Genomic DNA, 19,615 nt, shown 5'->3' on the forward strand with positions numbered 1-19,615 from the left:
ATTAACCTTCTGCAAAGTGATGCTCTCCAGCTCTGTTGGAACTGCCATTTATAAATACTATATCAAAATGCCCATTGTATCACAAACCTTCTGTCTGTTCTCCTAATGTAGCACAAAATGAATGATCTGGAGTGCAAAACATTTTTATATTACACTGTTTTCATAATCAAACTGAATCCAACAAGTAAAATACTTTGCTAATTTAAAAAGTAAAAAAAAATGACTGGTGGCAATAAAGTAAGCAAGATTTCCTATACATAGACTGTGCTAAGGAGTTCTTGGTGTTCTCTGAGTTTGGTTGTTTGCTTGCAAATCTTTAATTACCCGACAGAGAGTAGCTTACCTTGCCAGTGTTGGTAGAGGTGTGATTTGTCCTTGGTATCTCTTGATTAAGGTATTGCTTGATTTTTGGTGTTAATCCTTGGCTATCTAGGTCTTGGCTGCTGGAGAGGATGCGTTCTGGCAGTTTTTTGTTCCCTTCACAGCTTTTTTATTGTTTATTTTGAATGGTGTGTAAGTATGGTTTATCTCTATATGTCTATTAATGGAAAAATTTAGACAAATCATGTAGTAAGAAAAAAGAAAACAAATATATAAAGAAATTATTAGCCTCTTCTTCACAACAAGTATAAACAATTTCAGTAAATTATCATCTTCTCTTAAAGGTAAAGGTAAAGGTTCCCCTCACACATATGTGCTAGTCGTTCCCAACTCTAGGGGCCAGTGCTCATCTCCGTTTCAAAGCTGAAGAGCCAGCGCTGTCCGAAGACGTCTCCGGGGTCATGTCGCCAGCATGACTAAATGCCAAAGGCGCATAGAACGCTGCTACTTTCCCACCAAAGGTGGTCTCTATTTTTCTACTTGCATTTTTTATGTGCTTTCGAACTGCTAGGTTGGCAGAAGCTAGTAACAGGACCTTACCCCATTACCCGGCACTAGGGATTTGAACTGCTGAACTTCCGACCTTTTGATCGACAAGCTCAGCATCTTAGCCACTGACCCACCACATCCCTATCATCCTTTCTTAAAATATATCAAATTATTTCTTCTTGTCATACCACTTCTCTATAAACAAATCCATAAAGCCTTGTGGTTCAGTCATAGACAGTAGAAATCCATTAATGGTTGTTAGAAATAATAACATATCTATTTTAATCTTGTTCAAATAAACCAATGTTATTTCCTTTTTTTTACCTTTAACAATCATGATCTTCAAATAATGTATTAGAACTTGATTTCTTTTCATTTTTTCTTTGATTCTTTGTCACAAAATTTTCCAAAACCCTCACAAGTTTCTTTTGCAAATCCAATATAAGAAAATTATCTAGGTCACTTTTAAAGAAAATTATTTAAATAGCCCTTTTAATGATTAAGACATCAGCAAGTTTCATTTGTATGCCCAGTGTCACATTCTTCTAGCCTGTTATTTTAAAATCCACTTCTCAGTTCTTATTCCTCTTCTATAGTATCTTTCAAACACAGTCTACCAATAATGACATAAGATAATGTCATAAGATTTATTTTAAGATAAATTCATTAAGATAATGAATTTATCTTAAAATAAATTCTGGGTCCATCGTTCACAAAAATTCAATATGTCCAATGTTAAAGTATTTTATTCCATTCTATGTTAGTAAGACAAATTTAAATGTTCTTTTAATTGCAATCTATAATTCCTTCCCTTCAAAGTCCCATCCTATCATTTTTTAAAAGAATTCAAAATAACATTTTGCCATGGGAAGGTATCTAATAATTAACTTCAGAATCTTTGTCGAAATTGATCTGGACTATTGGTCCACTGATAATTTTCCAAAATCAAGATTCTAATCACTCTTTTGACCTTTATTCCCAAAAAATATTTTTAAAATCCTTAAACTTGCATTTAAAACTTTGTTCACTAAGAATTGAAGGAAACTCCCAACTTATATTTATTTTACCTGGTGTTTTGTTTGGGTTTTTTTGTGTGTGTATTTTGCATGGTAGGTTAAATAAATAATTAAAGAACTAAACTAGCTTAAAAAAATCCAAAATACACATTTAAAAAAGTTATGAGTAGCCATTTCCAAGAATTACAAAATCAATATGTAAATATTCATGTCTTATGAAACTATTTTGCAATCTTTGGTTTTAATTCTGGACAAAACTTTTGTAAATTAACTGTTGTGACTTAAAACCTTTCCACTATTGCTATATACTTCAGTGCCAAAGTTATAACCCAGTTGGGCCCAATCATATCATCCTGGGTCATAACCTCCTTTTAGTTTTACAATGAAGAATGAAAAATTCTATTTTTCATATTAAGATTTTAATAGGCGTGATCATGTTATTAATTCCGTTGCTAATCAGGAAAACAGTTAAATATAACTTTCAATTTTTAAAAAATGGGAATTAAGTTATCTCGATGAAAAGACATTAAACTCTGCTTCATTTTAATTAGCAAGATAGTAGATCTAAATAAGAACAATAAACATTGTTAGTAGGATAATTCAATCTTAGTTGAAGAAAACAACATATTAATAATAACAAAATAGCTTCTGTTTTGATAAATTCTGATGCTGAGTTGAGCCCATCTCACTTGAGACTGGGGAATAAAGAAAGGTCATTCCTATCACTGGAGAAGTAAAAATGAAGTTCAGACAAGTATCCTCTGAATTAAAGTGATGTAAAGATGAACTTGCTAGGGAAATTTGACATGGTAACAATTTTGCCCAGCCCAACAAAGTGGGCAAGCATGTCCAATAAACTATGCAGATAAAATTCATCAGAACTGTACGACTCCTATAAAGGTGGTGGATTAGGCTCTAAAGCATATTTAACACAGCCCTAATGTTGTATCTTATGGATAAAAGTGAGGAGAAGTGAGCATAATAGATTTACGTCACAAAACTTCATGCGGTCTCTTGAAGTATTTTAAGTATGTTAAACTGTATGCATTATTGTGCATAGGTTGTGTTGTGTTTCTTGTAAAATACTATTTCAATTATCTGGCCAATAAGGAATAGTAGAGAAAATGAATGGAACATGGCTGTATGAAGAGGTTCTCTAAACCTGGTCACGTTGAATCTGCCATACTATTCTATTCTTGGACAGATTGTCTCACCTTTAACCTAGGAGCTCCTCTTCCACTTTTTCTCCCCAATAACAGTCCCAAGATATAGTCCCGAGATCTCGCCATTGGCCCAAAGTCACCTAGAATTTCCATAATTGTAGTTAGAGCTGAGTATCGATCGCCCTTTGTCCTACTCCAACACAATAACCAGTACACTAGCATCCAGTGCCAAGCCATCTCTAAGGGCCAAGGACCATTGAAATAAGTCACATCAGCTTTAGTCGTGTCTGGCAACTTGGCAGCATTTGTTGATCATGACAGGTTCAGACATAGCCATGCTACAGAGTTTGAATGTATTGAGCATCACTCTAGAATACTTTGTTGTTGAGAGTGTGGATGCATGACAGCTCCCCCAGCACTTGGATGAAATGGTGTATCTGGATCCGTTCCAGTCGGGCTTCAGGCCTGGGTACAGCATGGAAACGGCATTGGTCACGTTGGTTGATGATCTCTGGAGGGCTCGGGACAGGGGTTGCTCCTCTGTCCTGGTCCTATTAGACCTCTCAGCGGCTTTTGATACCATCAACCATGGTATCATGCTGCACCGGTTGGAAGAGTTAGGGGTCGGGGGCACTGTGTTGTGGTGGTTCTCCTCTTTTCTCTCCGACCGGTTGCAGTCAGTGTTGGCAGGGGGGCAGAGGTCGACCCCGAGGCACCTCATATGTGGGGTGCCACAAGGGTCGGTCCTCTCGCCCCTTCTGTTCAACATTTATGTAAAGCCGCTGGGCGAGATCATCTGTGGTTTCGGGGTGAAGTACCATCAGTACGCTGATGACACTCAGCTATACATCTCCACCCTGGACCAGCCCAACAATGCCCTTGAAGTGATGTCCTGGTGCCTGGAGGCCGTGCGGATCTGGATGGGGAGAAACAGGCTCAGGCTCAACCCATCCAAGACCGAGCGGCTGTGGTTTCGACGTCCCGATATAGTCAGTTGGTGCCATCTCTGACTATTGGGGGCGAATCGCTGGCCCCCACGGAGAGGGCTCGCAACTTGGGTATCCTCCTGGATTTACGGCTGTCTTTAGAAGAGCATTTGACGGCCGTGACCGGGAGGATTTTTCATCAGGTTTGCCTGATTCGCCAGTTGCGTCCCTTTCTGGATTGGGACTCCTTACGCATGGTCACTCATGCCCACGTCACTTCGCGCCTGGACTACTGCAACACTCTCTACATGGGGCTCCCCTTGAAGAGCACCCGGAGGCTCTAACTGGCGCAGAGTGTGGCCGTGCAGGTGGTTATGGGAGCGACATGGCGTTCCCATGTAACACCTCTCCTGCGCGAGCTGCACTGGCTCCCGGTGGTCTTCCGTGTGCGCTTCAAGGTTTTGGTTATCACCTTTAGAGCGCTCCATGGCTTAGGACCTGGTTATCTACTGGACCGCCTGCTGCCACCAGTAGCCTCCCACTGGCCGGTACGCTCTCATAGAGAGGGGCTCCTCCGGGTGCCGTTGGCCAAACAATGTCAACTGGCGGCCCCCAGGGGAAGAGCCTTCTCTGTGGGGGCACCTACTATCTGGAATGAGCTCTCCCCGGAGATACGGAGAATCCTGGATCTATGCACCTTCCGCCGCGCTCTCAAGACCTTTTTATTCCATCAGGCGGGCCTGACCTAATTTTTCCCTTTTTCCCTTTTTTCCCTTTTTAAAATGAAAATTTTAATCTGTTTTTAATTAGTGGGGTGTTTTAAATCTGTCTTTGGCCAAATTGTTTAATTCAGTTTTATTTTGCTTTTAAATTTTGTATTTATGTGTTTTATCTTGTGGCTGTTCACTGCCCTGAGTCCTTCGGGAGTAGGGCGGTATATAAATCAAATAAAGCTAAACTAAAACTAAACTTTCTCCCTTTTGTCTGGCTACGCTCCATCAATCATTCCCTCTTTTTAAAAATGTGGTTATCCGTAAAAACCAACAAACCTTTCCCCTCGCTGAAAATGCTTCACTGGCCAACCAGTTCAGTTGAAGCTGTACACTTTATTGCATTGTTTCCCTAGCAAGATTAAATGATCAGAGATAGCCTTTTCCGTTTGTAGCCAAATAGGAGAATGGCACACCGTTATAATTTGAATGCCACAACATCATGCTGCTAGACTGAGAAAATGACATAGCTTAACAAGGAGTGTAGCTGTAGCCTCCATCAGCTTGCTGTTGTCTTTTCTGTGAGGTCCCTGAAGTGTCCTTATTGCCAAGCATTCATGGTGTCATTTAATGGCTCCCAGGAACACAAGGTACCAGACTTGAGCCTTCTTATTCAAGCCTGGTGATGTCTGTTCGTACAAATTAATGAGCGGAACATTAAACAAGGACAATCTATTTAGGAGAGTTACTCTTGCATGGAAGATGAACAGAATAAATGAATATTTAGTTCTGTATATAAGTAGGTGTTTAAAAACTTTTAAAAACTCTCCAGAATGATAAAATGTGTTTGAATAAGTGAATAATTTGGAAGTTAGGTATAAGAAAATCCATGTTTAGTTCCCTTCCCTCCATGTTGAAAATGTAATGGCTGATCTATTCTCATGGAATCTAGAAGATCCTAAAATTAAATTTATTTATTTATTTAATTTGGCCTGTTTCATGAGATTGTGGTGTTTCTACCTAATAACTGGTGAGATTAGGGGGTATATTATAGACAAGAACACTAAAATCTCATGAGATTTCAGGCAAGAATGCCAAACTTTCATCTGATTTTATCTGAAATCATTAAAATCTCCTGGACCACTTGTTATTAAAGGTTTTTTCAAAGCAGCAAAAGTAACAACTGCTTCATTATATTTTATACTATATTGCCTTTCATTTTATATTGCTTCAGATTATAATACTTCCTGGCAAATTAACAATAATCAGATGAAATTCACATTTCAAGGTCCTCAAGGCTAATAAAACTAGAGAGACAGTAATTCTATATTTCTACAATGACATCCTGAGCAAGTATTATATTAAATTTTGCTAAGATGCCAAATCAAACATTAGATGTTTAAGTGAATTCAGAATTGTATTTTCCTACTTGTTTAATATAATTTATGGAGGAAAAAATGATCCTGCCCTGTGCCATATAATTTATTATTCAGAAGAAATAAATGCTAATGTATTGTATGGGGGTTGGAAGCTCCTTTGAGTATCTAGGAGATATCTAATCCATCTGAGTCCTCTCACAAGATCTAAAAAACTTTTCTCTGGACATTTAAGGTAATACTTTCAAATGTACTAACAGTGGAATTGGACTGAAATTTGAGCAATGGAACTACAGAGATACACTCCAATACTTTTTATTGCTGTTGTTACTATTAGCTTTAATAAACCAAGATATAATGTAGAACCAGAACATGTCTTCAGCCTATCTGTTTTCTGGATATTCTGGCTTTATTCTTCTTCTATCTTAGAACGTTGAATCTAGAGAGAAAAAAAGTCTTTACAGGTGTTTGGGGATTGCAACTTCCAGTATTTCCAACTAGCATGGTGGAGAGTTAAGGACTCAGATCTATCTGGAAAAAAACAATTTGGTAAAAGTTGGTTAAGAGCATTACTTCAAATTTCATAAGCATAACCATCATGGCCAAAGGCACAGAATTGTGCAGGGTGGAATCCAAGATATCCAGACAGCATTAGATTGTCTGTGTTTCCTCACAGAGGAAATGTCAAAGAAATGAAAAATTCAAGCTCTACACAGAAGAGGTTTTCCATTAAGGAAATGGTCAAGAATTAAGGTTAATGCTATAATGTTCAGATAGCCCATTTGGTGTACTAGTTAAGGCACCAAGGCTAGACATTGAGAGGCTGTGAGTTCTAGGCCCACCTTAGGCACAAAGCCAGCTGGGTGACTTTGTGGCAGTCATTCAGCCCTAGGAAGAAGCCAGGGGTGGTTCTACTTACTTTTACTATTGGTTCGCAATGGGATTGCGCATGTGCAGATCACCGATGATGACATCCGGGGTTGTGGGCAGGGCCTCCCACCAGTTTTAATACCAGTTCTTGCAAACCAGTCCGAACCGTGGCAACCCACCACTGGAAGAAGCCAATGGCAAGCCACTTTGGAAGTACACTAAATAATTTTTTGGAAAATGGATGGATTATCCAGTTAAGTGAACACACCCTTCATCTATCTTCATCATTAAGGGCATGGAAGTTCCCAATTTTCAATGAATAAAATAATGATTACACTGACATCTATGTTTGGCTTGGCTTGGCTTGGCTTGGCTTGGCTTGGCTTGGCTTGGCTTGGCTTGGCTTGGCTTGGCTTGGCTTGGCTTGGCTTGGCTTGGCTTAGTTTAGCTTAGCTTAGCTTAGCTTAGCTTAGCTTAGCTTAGCTTAGCTTAGCTTAGCTTAGCTTAGCTTAGCTTAGCTTAGCTTAGCTTAGCTTAGCTTTCCTTTCATTCCAAAAGGCTTTCTTATACTAAAGTTTATAGTAAAACAATTAATCCCAAATTAAACTTTTATTTAGCATTGAGGGGAGGGCTAGGGCAACCAGGAAGTTCTTGCCGGCTGCCTGTTGGTGCACAGGAGGAAGTAGGACTGAACCAGTGAGTGGGTCCTCCAGTTTGCTTCCATGTATGTGGGCCATTCAGCAGATCACAGCTTGCTTACCACCTAACAGCACTTCCCTCACTGTCAATCAGGTAGCCTGCCTCCTCCTCTTGTGAATCAATAGTCAGACTGTCAGTAAATAGAGGTGATGAGGTTGTGGCAGCCAGTGTATTCTGCCTAGTCAATTCTGCAAGGCTGCTGGACTTCCATGGATCACTAGTTTATACCACATTTTGAGATACATTGTGCTACAGAGAGGCAACCATCTGAAATTGTTTAAAGTTAACTCTGGTGTTGTCTCATTGTTTGCATTCTATCCTTTATCAGCTTTCCCATGACCATCCCAATGTCATTTAAGCTTAATATGTCTCACCTTTCTTTGAGGCTGCTTCAGAAAATCAGACTACACCACTACAATACAAGTAGTCACATACATGTAGTAACATGAAGGATGATGCCGGAGGGACAACAGTGGCCCTTACAAAGGATGATCATCAATTCTTCAAGAGAAAAATGGGAAGGCTAACTTGAAAAGTAAAATAAGATTTTTCCCATTAGCAAATTTCTTCCTTGTGTCACAACTAATTCAGCCATTCAGTTCTATGTGTGGAAGCTGATCAGTCTGCAGTTGTTGACGAAAAGAAAGACCCTGAAGACAACCAGTTGCACAATTCTTTTGCTTCACTGAAATAACAGGTACATAAAATGAAAAAAGTCAGAACAGCTTAATCTTAAAAAATGTCAGGCTGAAAATATTCATAAAACTAAAATGCTACAGAGAGGAAGTTTTCATTTATTATCTATAGTCCAAATTTCATATATTTTAAAAGTTCAATGTGATCATAGATATTAGTGCTTGAACTGGTTTAGAAATTAAAATATAACTTCTGTACTGTTTTTATTTTCTATTTATGGTGTTTTAAATTCATCTGTTGTCTTTTAGTGTATATTTGTTTATTAAACATATATCTACACTACTACAATCAGAACAACTCTTGGAGGTAAAAAAAAATACATTATACCCAGTTAAAAAATGAAAACGCAACAGCATTACAAATGTACAAAAATAATTGAATAACAAAGCTGACAACATCAAAAGAAAGCAGGATAAGATTCTCCGAAACAGCTCAGTCTTCAAGATTTTCAAAAGACCAGCAAAGAGGGATCCAGTGTGATATCCATAAAGGGGCTGTTCCACAGCATTAGTGCTGCAACAAAACAGTGTGTCCCACCACCCCCCTTCAGCCCCACAAAAGCCACCAAAAAACATGGGATTTCCAGTAGTATCTCTCTGGTAGATCTAAGTGGTTGAGCCAAAATGGTAGGAGAGGGTAGTTCAGTAGATACCTGGATGGCAAACCATTAATGATTTTATTGATCAATACCATCTTAAATTAGACCTGGAAACAAACTGGGAACCAATGCATTTTACTTAAATAGGGTTGTGTGTTCCCTATATTGGTAGCCCAAAAATATGAGGGCAATTACATTTTGGACCAATTGCAATGTTTGAATATTTTTAAAGGCACCCCAAATAGAGTGCATTTCAATAGTCCAGGTGGGTAATATTAAAGGTATGAGATACTATAGCCAAATCTTTCTGTCCTAGGTAAGATTGCAACTAGAACACCAGCTAAAGTGGTGCATAGGCCCCTCTGGCATGGATTTTACCTGAAGATCCAGCAGAAGCCACAAATACAGAAGGTATCCCAAGTTGAGAATTTGTTCTGGTGGGTAGTTTGCCCATCAAGGAGCAACTCTTATAGCGATATATCAACAGTAACACTGATTTACCAGGGTTCAACTTCAGTGTGTTATTTCCTATTGTTAGCCCCAAGAGATACACCAGACCAAGAAATCAACTTCACAGGATGGCTGAAACTATTTTTTATTGAGACTGGCTATAAAACAGACTTGCACAAGACTGATTGTGTTGTACTTTCTCCTTCTTCTTATAGTTACATGAATACAATAACTTGATGTCAGATAATCAGTCAATCTGCCTGAACTACTTCTGAAAGTTATCTGGATATTCAGGACTTAGAAAATGTTTTACCCCTTGTCACCTTGACAACAGTTTGCATATCTCCATCAAAAATTGTTTCCCTTACTCTCTGGACCTCCAAGACTCCAGGAAAGGGTATTGACACATTTCCCTCAACTATTCAGGAGAGTGAGGAAATGAGGAAGAGGAGGCAGGCAGGAGCACAACAAGGCAGTTACTGAAGTTGGTGGAGTTGCTCCAGTTGGTAGAGTTGAGAGTGGCAGCAGAGAAGTCAGTAATAAAATAGCATCTTTTATCTATCTTTCTCTATTTTATCTCTTTCTGAGGGTTATATAACACCCTCAGAAAAAGATTGAGAGCATAAGGCAAGAAGTGGGTAAGGTGAGGGGACAGATTGAGCCCTCTTGTGTATGAGGTGACTGCTTCTATTGCATCCAGGTCATTAAACCAGACAACTTTCACTGCATTAAAATACTCCTCAGCCTAACCTGCCGCTTTTGGGAGAGTTACGGTAATTCCCATCCAAGAATTAACCAGCCCCACCCTTGCTTAGCTTCCAGACACCAGCCACTGAATTTGTCCCCTGCTGACATTTTGTGGCCATTGCAAAACAACAACAACACTAATTTTGTCTTTAAAAAAATAGTGACTTTGTTATTTATTTTTTTTAATAACTCAAGATAACAAACATTGAACACAAGTGGCTGTTTTTATTGCCTCCATGTCATCAAACCAGACACCTTTCACTGCGTTTGAAGTTTATTGTGAGCTCAGGAAAAAAAAACACCTCTTTTTGATCACTTCCAGTTTTGACAAATCCTAATTAGACATCAGGCATAGAGATTTTTAGCATGGGAAATATTTCAGAGTTGTGAATTTGGAGCCTCTACAGATCTACCATGCTTAGAAATAAAACTTGTCTTCAACATTTTGATTCCCATGTTCTATTTTTGAAGTCTAAGAAGGGCCTTTCTTTGTTACTTTTTGTTCAAGCTTACCATTTATCCAAACTTGTTATTTTTTGTATACCAAATGATGGTGATGATGTTATCCATTCAGTCATGTTTGACTCTTGGCGATTCTATGGGTCAGGTCTCTCCAGGACTTCCAATCTTGCACTAGTTCTTTGAATTGTTTTATGCTCTGTTCTATACGTAGTATGTGTTCTATGCTATTGTATATGTTTATCATACACAGCATTCTTAATATTTTGCAAACATTGTAATTTTATTTTTCAGAGATTTAATATCTGCAGATGGAATAGACATAAAACTCACAAACATGACACTATTATGATGATAATATTAATATAAGAGGAAGGTAAGTGTGATAGGCAGTATAGAAATTTGATAAAGTAAATGAATAAATATTGCATAATAATGAGAGCAAGTAATTTGACAGTGGATTTATTGGCAGGGTGTCCCATAAATTGAATTGTTCTCAGATACTCATGACTCTTAATTTGGTCCTGTAATTAAACAGTAGTTTTCAATTTTGAATATTAGGGTTTTAAAAAGGGAGAGATATTATACTTTTTCTATTCAGTACTATATCTGTACTATTCGGTACAGATTTCACACTTGTCAGGAATCTAAATCAGTGTTTCTGAAGCTCAGCAACTTTAAGAGGTGTGGACTTCACTCCCAAAGTTCCCAGCCAGCATGATGGATATGAAATTCTGGAAATTGAAATCCAGAGATCTTAAAGTTGCAGAGCTTCAAAAAAAAAAAAAAAAAAAAAAAAAAAACCTCTGATGTAAATTACATAACATAAAATTACGTAAATTACATAAACTATGAAATGTATCTCATCAAAATCCAGAATATTTTTGAAATTGCATTTGTACTTCTACACTGCAAAGTCATTATTAAAATGCATTCCAATTCTAACTGGGAAGAACTTTTTTGTTCCAATGTGATATAACTTAGTGACATTTCATTCATTACACTTAGCCAAAACAAAACAAACCACATTATAGCTTAGTCCAAAGTGCTGCCAATGTATTTCTTTATAGGGAATGAATTCTGATGTAGGAACCAGATTAATTTACACTAAGAGCCGAACAATTTCACAGGTTTGATATGAAACAGATCTATCACTGTAGACTCTTTCTAGTTATTTTTTCTCTTTATATTCTTTATTTATATAAAGCTCTTTTTCAGCTTTAAGAGAAATACATCTTGAGGACTAGAATAATGGAGGACTGCCAGATCTCAGGAGGAGGAGAGTGTATCACAAAGCAGTGATCATTACTGAGAACATGTGATTCCTAGATCCCATTAAATGACAACCTTTATAGGTAGGTGTGGAATGTTACAAATACACCAGACCATTGATGGGGAGAAAAGGGTATTAGAAGAATACACAAATGTTTATTTTACAGGTGAAACTCAAAAAATTAGAATATCGTGCAAAAGTTCATTTATTTCAGTAATGCAACTTAAAAGGTGAAACTAATATATGAGATAGACTCATTACATGCAAAGCGAGATAGCTCAAGCCTTGATTTGTCATAATTTTGATGATTATGGTTTACAGCTCATGAAAACCCCAAATTCACAATCACAGAAAATTAGAATATTACATGAAATCAATAAATCAATCAAGGATTGTACACAGAACAATATCGGACCTCTGAAAAGTATAAGCATGCATATGTACTCAGTACTTGGTCTGGGCCCCTTTTGCATCAATTACTGCCTCAATGCGGCGTGGCATGGATGCTATCAGCCTGTGGCACTGCTGAGGTGTTACGGAAGACCAGGATGCTTCAATAGCGGCCTTCAGCTCTTCTGCATTGTTCGGTCTCATGTCTTTCATCTTTCTCTTGGCAATGCCCCATAGATTCTCTATGGGGTTGAAACCATAGATTGGTTTGCTGGCCAATCAAGCACAGTAATCCCATGGTCATTGAACCAGGTTTTGGTACTTTTGGCAGTGTGGGCAGGTGCCAAGTCCTGCTGGAAAATGAAGTCAGCATCCCCATAAAGCTCGTCTGAGGAAGGAAGCATGAAGTGCTCCAAAATCTTCTGGTAGACGGCTGCGTTGACCCTGGACTTAATGAAGCACAGTGGACCAACACCAGCAGATGGCTCCCCACTGTGGAAATTTCACACTGGACTTCAAGCATCTTGCAGTGTGTGCCTCTTCATTCTTCCTCCAGACTCTGGGTCCTTGGTTTCCAAATGAGATGCAAAAGTTGCTCTCATCAGAAAAGAGGACTTTGGACCATTGAGCAACAGACCAGTTCTTTTTGTCTTTAGCCCAGGTAAGACACTTCTGACGTTGTTTGTTGTTCAGGAGCGGCTTGACGAGAGGAATATGTCACAAGTAAATGCCTTATTCTCCAATATGTAAATAGTATATAACCGGGGTATTAGGGGTTAACTTATTCTTCATCATTTAATATATTCATATTTAACCACTCCCATATCTTGCTCCGCCTTGTGAATATAAAAGGAGCTGTATGCACCTCCTCCTTGCTTCTATCTGCGATTATTCAGTGAATATAGAATGCCTACTGTAAATAAACAATGTTTTGTTTGAATACTTTATTCTTAAATCAATTATTGAGTCTGATCCTTAAAATTACGCAACAGAATACGACATTGAAACCCATGTCCAGGATCCGTCTGTGTGTGGTGGCTCTTGATGCACTGACTCCAGCCTCAGGCCACTCCTTGTGAAAGTCCCCAACACTTTTGAATGGCCTTTTCCTGACATCCTTTCCAGGCTGCGGTCAACCCTGCTGCTTGTGCACCTTTTTCTTCCACACTTTTCCCTTCCACATAACTTTCTATTAATGTGCTTTGATACAGCACTTTGAGAACATCCAACTTCTTTTGCAATTACCTTTTGAGGCTTTCCCTCCTTATGGAGGGTGTCAATGATGGTTTTCTGCACAACTGTCAGGTCAGCAGTCTTTCCCATGATTGTGATTTCTACTGAACCAGACTGAGAGACCATTTAAAGGCTCAGGAACCCTTTGCAGGTGTAATGGCTTACTTAGCTGATTAGAGTGGGATACTTTGAGCCTAGAATATTGAACCTTTTCACAATATTCTAATTTTCTGTGATTGTAAATTTGGGGTTTTCATGAGCTGTAAGCCATAATCATCAAAATTATGAGAAATCAAGGCTTGAGCTATCTCGCTTTGCATGTAATGAGACTATCTCATATATTAGTTTCACCTTTTAAGTTGCATTACTGAAATAAATGAACTTTTGCATGATATTCTAATTTTTCGAGTTTCACCTGTAAATGGTCACTGATATTTATAAATACAAACTATTCATTGTATATAATAGTAATGAAAATATTTTCAGAAGGTAAATGCTTAAGTACCAGGAAGGAGGAGGAGGAGGAGGAGGAGGAGGAGGAGAAAGAGGAGGAGGGGGGAGGAGGAGAAAAGAGAAAGAAAGAAAGAAAGAAAGAAAGAAAGAAAGAAAGAAAGAAAGAAAGAAAATCAGCAAGCTGGGATGTGCAGAAAAATGTACATCCCAAAGATAAGACAAAGCAACCCAAAGACCACTATCCAATTGCTAAACTGCTGACTGAAAAAGTAAAATAATTCAGAAAATAGAACGATATTGGAAGAGTCACAGAAACACACTACACACTTCAAAAATTTATTATAGATCTGCATGAAGTACATAAAACATATTATGTATTAAATATTGTATACTTTATTTGTCATTTGAGCAATAACATACTGTATTACAACAAACCATTGTTTGAAGAAAAAGAATCTTAACCAGTAGGAATGCACATTAGTTGGTAGATTCTAAGTTAGTGGTTCTAGTTTCACATAGATTATCATGAGTACTTTTATGGTTCTACTGGCCAAAGTATTCCAAGATATCATTGGGAATTTCTGCCTGTGGCGCTGATCCAGCTATGACTTGACAGATCAAATGCAGGATATATAGGCCCATTTGTTGATGTCTATAGCATATAGAAGAGGGCATCTTAGAATATAATAGTAGAAATGATAAAAAGTATGAATTAATAAATGACAAATGAAAATGGATGTATTGGGTTTTTGCAAAACTAAGTGAAAAATGAGTATAGGTGTCATGTCCAATCTGGCAAAATAGAACCAATGATTACAAGCATTAAAGTGTATGTTTAATTATGAATAAATTTTTATACACATACACGTACACCGGTTAACTCAAAAAGTTATTGTAGATTTAAAAAAAAAATAACTATTTTTTAAAGTACAAAGATAAAAGATAAACAAAAAGAGGATTTGTAGAAAAAAAAGCCCAGAAAGAAAAAAGTAGAGCTGCAGAGAAGAGAGAGAGGAAAAAAAAGAATAGAAAGATAGAAAAAACGTGACTTGTGACCAGTGGTGGGTTTCAAAAATTTTTACTACAGGTTCTGTGGGTGTGGCTTGGTGGGCGTGGTGTGGTTTGGTGGGCGTGGCAGGGGAAGGATACTGTAAAATCTCCATTCCACCCCAATCCAGGGGAAGGTTACTGCAAAATCCCCATTCCCTCCCAATCAGCTGGGACTTGGGAGGCAAAGAATAGATGGGGGTGGTACGAGTCAGAATTTTTACTATTGGTTCTCCAAACTACTCAAAATTTCCGCTACCGGTTTTCCAGAGCTGGTCAGAACCTGCTGAAACCGACCTCTGCTTGTGACTCTCTTTGATATATAAATTTTTTTTTTAAAAAAAAAAGACATCAAATTCTTAGTCCAAGCTTAACATTTGCTACATTATTTCTATAGTCCCATATGATACTAATCACCAAATCCCAAAATCAGCTTTTGATGTCTTTCAGTTTTCTACAAAAATTCTCAGAATGGTTGATTTTCTGATTTTCAGCATAAACAAGCCACAGCATAAAATTGGTGCATCTAAAATTCAAACTAGAAACATAGAGAAACATGGTTTGTTCTTTCTTGTGGGGAACTTTGGGAAATGGCATTGTCGTTGAGGACAATTGTCTTCATAGTCTTCCAGCTCAGTGCTAGCTGACAGGAGCACTTTAGGCAAAGATGTGTAGGCAGCAATCCAAGCAACATTTAATGTGGATAAGCATTAGAAACTGAACTGTGGGCAGAGCAATAAATTCCCCTCTAGGGATGCACACGCACGCATGAGATTAGCAGAAGATTCATAAAAAAGGCTCTGATATATATATTTTTAAAAAAACACGTTCACAGCTGGTATCTATTAGGCACTGTTGGGTTTCAGGGTTTAGTGACCACCATCTAAATGACAGACTCCCTGAGATTTCATTGGTAGCTGTGGCAAGCATTTTCAGAGGCAATGTAATCAAGTCAAATGACCAGTTAGGATTGGGCTCAAACAAAGAACCAATCAGAGACCATTCCTCATCAACATGTACCAATCAGAAATCAGTGTAGCTAGAGGCCAATTAGAAGTCAAGATACTGAGCTATAAAGACAAAAGCCCAGTCAGTGCCTACCACGTTGACTCTGAAGATGCCAGCCACACACCTTGCAATTTTAGTACAAAAGATTGAAATTGAAGATTGAAAAGATTGAAGTTACCTGAAGTCTAGGTAACATTCAGTTCTGCAATCTTTGAATCCATTTGGACATTGTACAGCAGTGTTTCTCAATCTCGGCAACTTTAAGATGTATGGATTTCAACTTTCAGAATTCTCACTGGTCTGAGGAATTGTGGGAGATGAGGTTCATACATCTTAGAATTGCTAAGGTTGAGAAAGTCTGTTCTGTAGCACAAAATATTTCTACATTATACCAGTCCCTAAATCCGGAAAAAGAGAAAAACCTCCTGGGCAGAAGCTTACCTTTTCTAGCTTAACTATTTCATGGAAAGTAAAAAAAGATTCGCCCCTTCCTTTCTTGAGTCAGCTACTATGTGCAGTTAGAGCCATATCATTCTGCTCATTCAATCATAAAGTACTTTGTGGGTTTGTTTGCTTGTTTTTTGTGGTCACTCTGTACATGGATCAATTAATGGATACTATTAGCTGTGTCTTTGTCAAAAACAAAACAAAAGTATATGTTGCTGCAAGATGATTAAGCTATTTCACTTAGTTCTTACACTATACTGCACAGAATGGATCTATAATGCACCTCCTATAAGAAACATGACTTAAAATGAAAGACTAAATACTGTCAATTAGTAATTCATAAAAGTAAATAATGTTAATTAACAATTTGCCAATATAGGTATATTTATCTCAGTTAAATCAGCATAAAGAGAAGCCAAATAACCATTTTGCTAGTAGTTAACAGAATAAAAAAGAGCTTTCTTCCACTTCCACAAACTTAACTAAAGAAAATCAATAAATCATTTTTATTTACTTTCCTGTGCTTAAAGAATGTAGATAAAATGTCTTCAAAAGATTTCAGTGCCCGGGTTGCTGATTTCTAAGTAGAGCTTATAATTAAGTGAAATAGAAGCAAGCCAATCATTGATCTTGCTTCTGCATTATAAATCTAGAATGCTGTTGTCCAGAAAGCTGAAACAAAAGTATAGGAAGAGGAAATCAAATATTCTACTACTGGGGAAATAAAAGAAAGGGAAACAGAATTTCTTCACTCCTTCCTTCCTTCCTTCCTTCCTTCCTTCCTTCCTTCCTTCCTTCCTTCCTTCCCCCCCAAACAGAAAGATGGAATCTTTTGAGCAGTACAGGAACTGAATGTCTAGAAGCAACTTTATTTACCCAGAGATAGTCTTGTTTCTTCCCAGTGCAACTAACAAGCCGGGTATTATCAAGGCAGCAATTTCAGGAAAGGGAATAAAGTTCACAGCTGTGCCTACTAGCCTTGCCCTTAGGGTTCTGGCAGAAAAGCAGTTGCTTATCTATCTAGAGCAGTGTTTCTCAAACTTGGAAGCTTGAAAATGGGTGGACTTCAACTCCCAGAATCCCCCAGCCAGCAGCGCTGGCTGGGGGATTCTGGGAGTTGAAGTCCACCCATCTTCAAGCTACTAAGGTTGAGAAACACTGATCTAGAGGGAAGCTGAGTGGCAGGCAGTAAGTGCCAATGACCAGCTAGGCATTGTGTAGGTATAGCTTACAAGTTTATAATTCTCTGCCATGAATTGCTTAGCTATTTTTGGGATCAGTCTCACTGTATTTCCCACCTGTAAAAAGCTACATGTATCCATATGCTCAGTCTCTTGCTTATATAATACTATACCTGTGCGCATGGCAGCTGAGAGTCTTGCACATGGGTTTCCTTGCAACTGTCATCACTCCTCGGATTATAGCATCGAAGTCCAACATTAGCTGGAAGGTGTTATGTTAAAGAAGGTTCACACGTGATACAAATTGTTCTTTCTTTCTTTTTCTTTCTTTTCTGCCGCCTTGAGCAATAAACTGTTGGGACATATTTTTTCTTGGTTGTTTTTTTGTTTGTTTGTTTGTTTCTCTCTCCTTTCAATTGAAGCACTGTACTGTATGTGGATCTGCTGGAAATCTGAAGACACATATCTTTAATGTCGTGGATGGAGAACCTCTGCACGCCTTTGTTGCATCCAAGATATCTAGATCTAGATCTAGATCTAGATCTAGATATATTTCTGTGATGAACTGTTCTCCCAGGCTTCACCACACCGATGCCATATTTTTTCTACTCCTCAACATCTTTTTCAAAAAGTTATCAGCTGCTTTAAAGATCAAAAGGCTCTCGGATCCGGTTCAATTCCTGCTAGCTCCGTGGAACAGATCCGTGCTACTCTCCTCTTTTAGTTTCTTCCGCCGTCCTGAGCCAAATGCAGCAGATCTCTGAAGGCAGGGCTGTTTCTGCCTTATCCTCGGAATCTCTTTCATTCCCTCCCGCAAAAAAAAAAAAAAAAAAAAAAAAAAGCAGCAGCCTCCAAATTGCGCACACCACAGAGGGAGGGAGAAGCGAGTGGGATCCGACGGATCCACCAATAGGGAGACGCTTTTGAGAGCGGGGGCGTGGCTAGCAGGCTCCGGTAGGTCCGTCGGGCTGTTTCCCAAAGCGAGCAGCATTGCCGCTCTGCAGGTGGCGAAGGCTCGGCTCGGAGCTCGCCGCGGCTCTTCGGGGTTGTCAAGCGCGCCAAAGCGCTCCGCAGACCTGGTTCCTTCGCGTTCCTGCATCGGGTCTACTTCGCAGCACTTTTCCTCCGGAAAGCGGGGAAACGTGGGATTGGGTGTCGGGCCACCAACAGCTCGCAGGTGAGCCGCCTCACTTCCGCGCCTTATATTTTTAGCGGTCTCAGCGGCTGAAAAAGGGAAAGTGTGGGGGGGGGAGCGAAAGGGATTTGAGGAGATTCCGTGCGTCTTCGCCGGAGCGGGCTAAGGATGCGCCGGAGAAAACGCTGTCCTGTCCTTGGCTCGAGGTCAGAGGGAAAGGACTCTGCCCTGTTGGGCTGCTGCCCCGCCGGGCTGTCTTCGCGGGAATAGTAACCGTTCCTCCACGGAGTTAAATGCCCAGCCGCCGTTTCTGCTTGAGCGCCCGGAGATCCGCCTCGTGCCAGTTTTCCCCACCGGGATCCTCGGAAGGTTTGGCCTCTTTTGCGCTGAAACACTCACACCTCCCCCCCTCCCCGGTCAATCTCTCTCCCGCCCTTCCCGGATCCGCTCTTTACAGGGTCACTCTGTGTGTGCGTAACCCTTAGGAAGCACTGATTTCCCCCACCCATCCCTTTTCGGCAGCAGCAGCAGCCGCCTGCCGGCCTGGAGGATTTTTATTACCTCTTGTAGCTTCGGTTCGACCACCCATCACATTAGGGACCTGTCCCCTGTCTCTGATTTCTCTCCTCTCTTCCCGGATTCCTAAGAGAAAGGGAGCCCTGCGGATCGGGAGTTAACAGCTAACGAACTTCGCTCCCACCCCACCCCCCAAATTCTTAATTTTGCCAGTCCCTATATAGAAACCAATTGAAGGCACAACTTTTGCGGTGTGTGTGTGTGAGTGAGAGAGAGATTGATCCTTAAATCAAGGCAGAAAAATGAAGATCCTTAAGTTCAGGTAAAAGGACAAGGATCCTTCCCGTTTTCC

At 39.3% G+C, this 19,615-nt stretch overlaps 1 protein-coding gene and 1 long non-coding RNA gene across 8 annotated transcripts in view; one reads left to right on the forward strand and one right to left on the reverse strand.

Annotated features, from left to right (window-relative positions):
* Positions 1-6,527: 6,527 nt before the first annotated feature.
* LOC117672664 (uncharacterized) overlaps positions 6,528-19,615 on the reverse strand; it is a 45,959-nt gene continuing 32,871 nt past the window's right edge. The window contains exon 4 of the long non-coding RNA XR_004593314.2: positions 6,528-6,592. This is a non-coding gene — a long non-coding RNA (uncharacterized LOC117672664). The remainder of the gene's footprint in view (positions 6,593-19,615) is intronic.
* The window catches only part of EPB41L3 (erythrocyte membrane protein band 4.1 like 3), a 152,823-nt gene continuing 151,787 nt past the window's right edge, over positions 18,580-19,615 (forward strand). For 3 of the 7 annotated variants that reach the window (XM_087890446.1, XM_087890463.1, XM_087890478.1), the window contains exon 1: positions 18,600-18,789. The gene's annotated coding sequence lies outside the window, so the exon portion shown is untranslated. Of the gene's footprint in view, positions 18,790-19,615 lie in introns of all 7 variants that reach the window. The other 4 variants (XM_087890465.1, XM_087890477.1, XM_087890445.1 and 1 more) reach the window with 2 other exon arrangements.

The sequence above is a fragment of the Pantherophis guttatus genome, chromosome 3 (assembly GCF_059756535.1).
Source record: "Pantherophis guttatus breed Tessera chromosome 3, ASM5975653v1, whole genome shotgun sequence".
NCBI lineage: Eukaryota > Metazoa > Chordata > Lepidosauria > Squamata > Colubridae > Pantherophis > Pantherophis guttatus.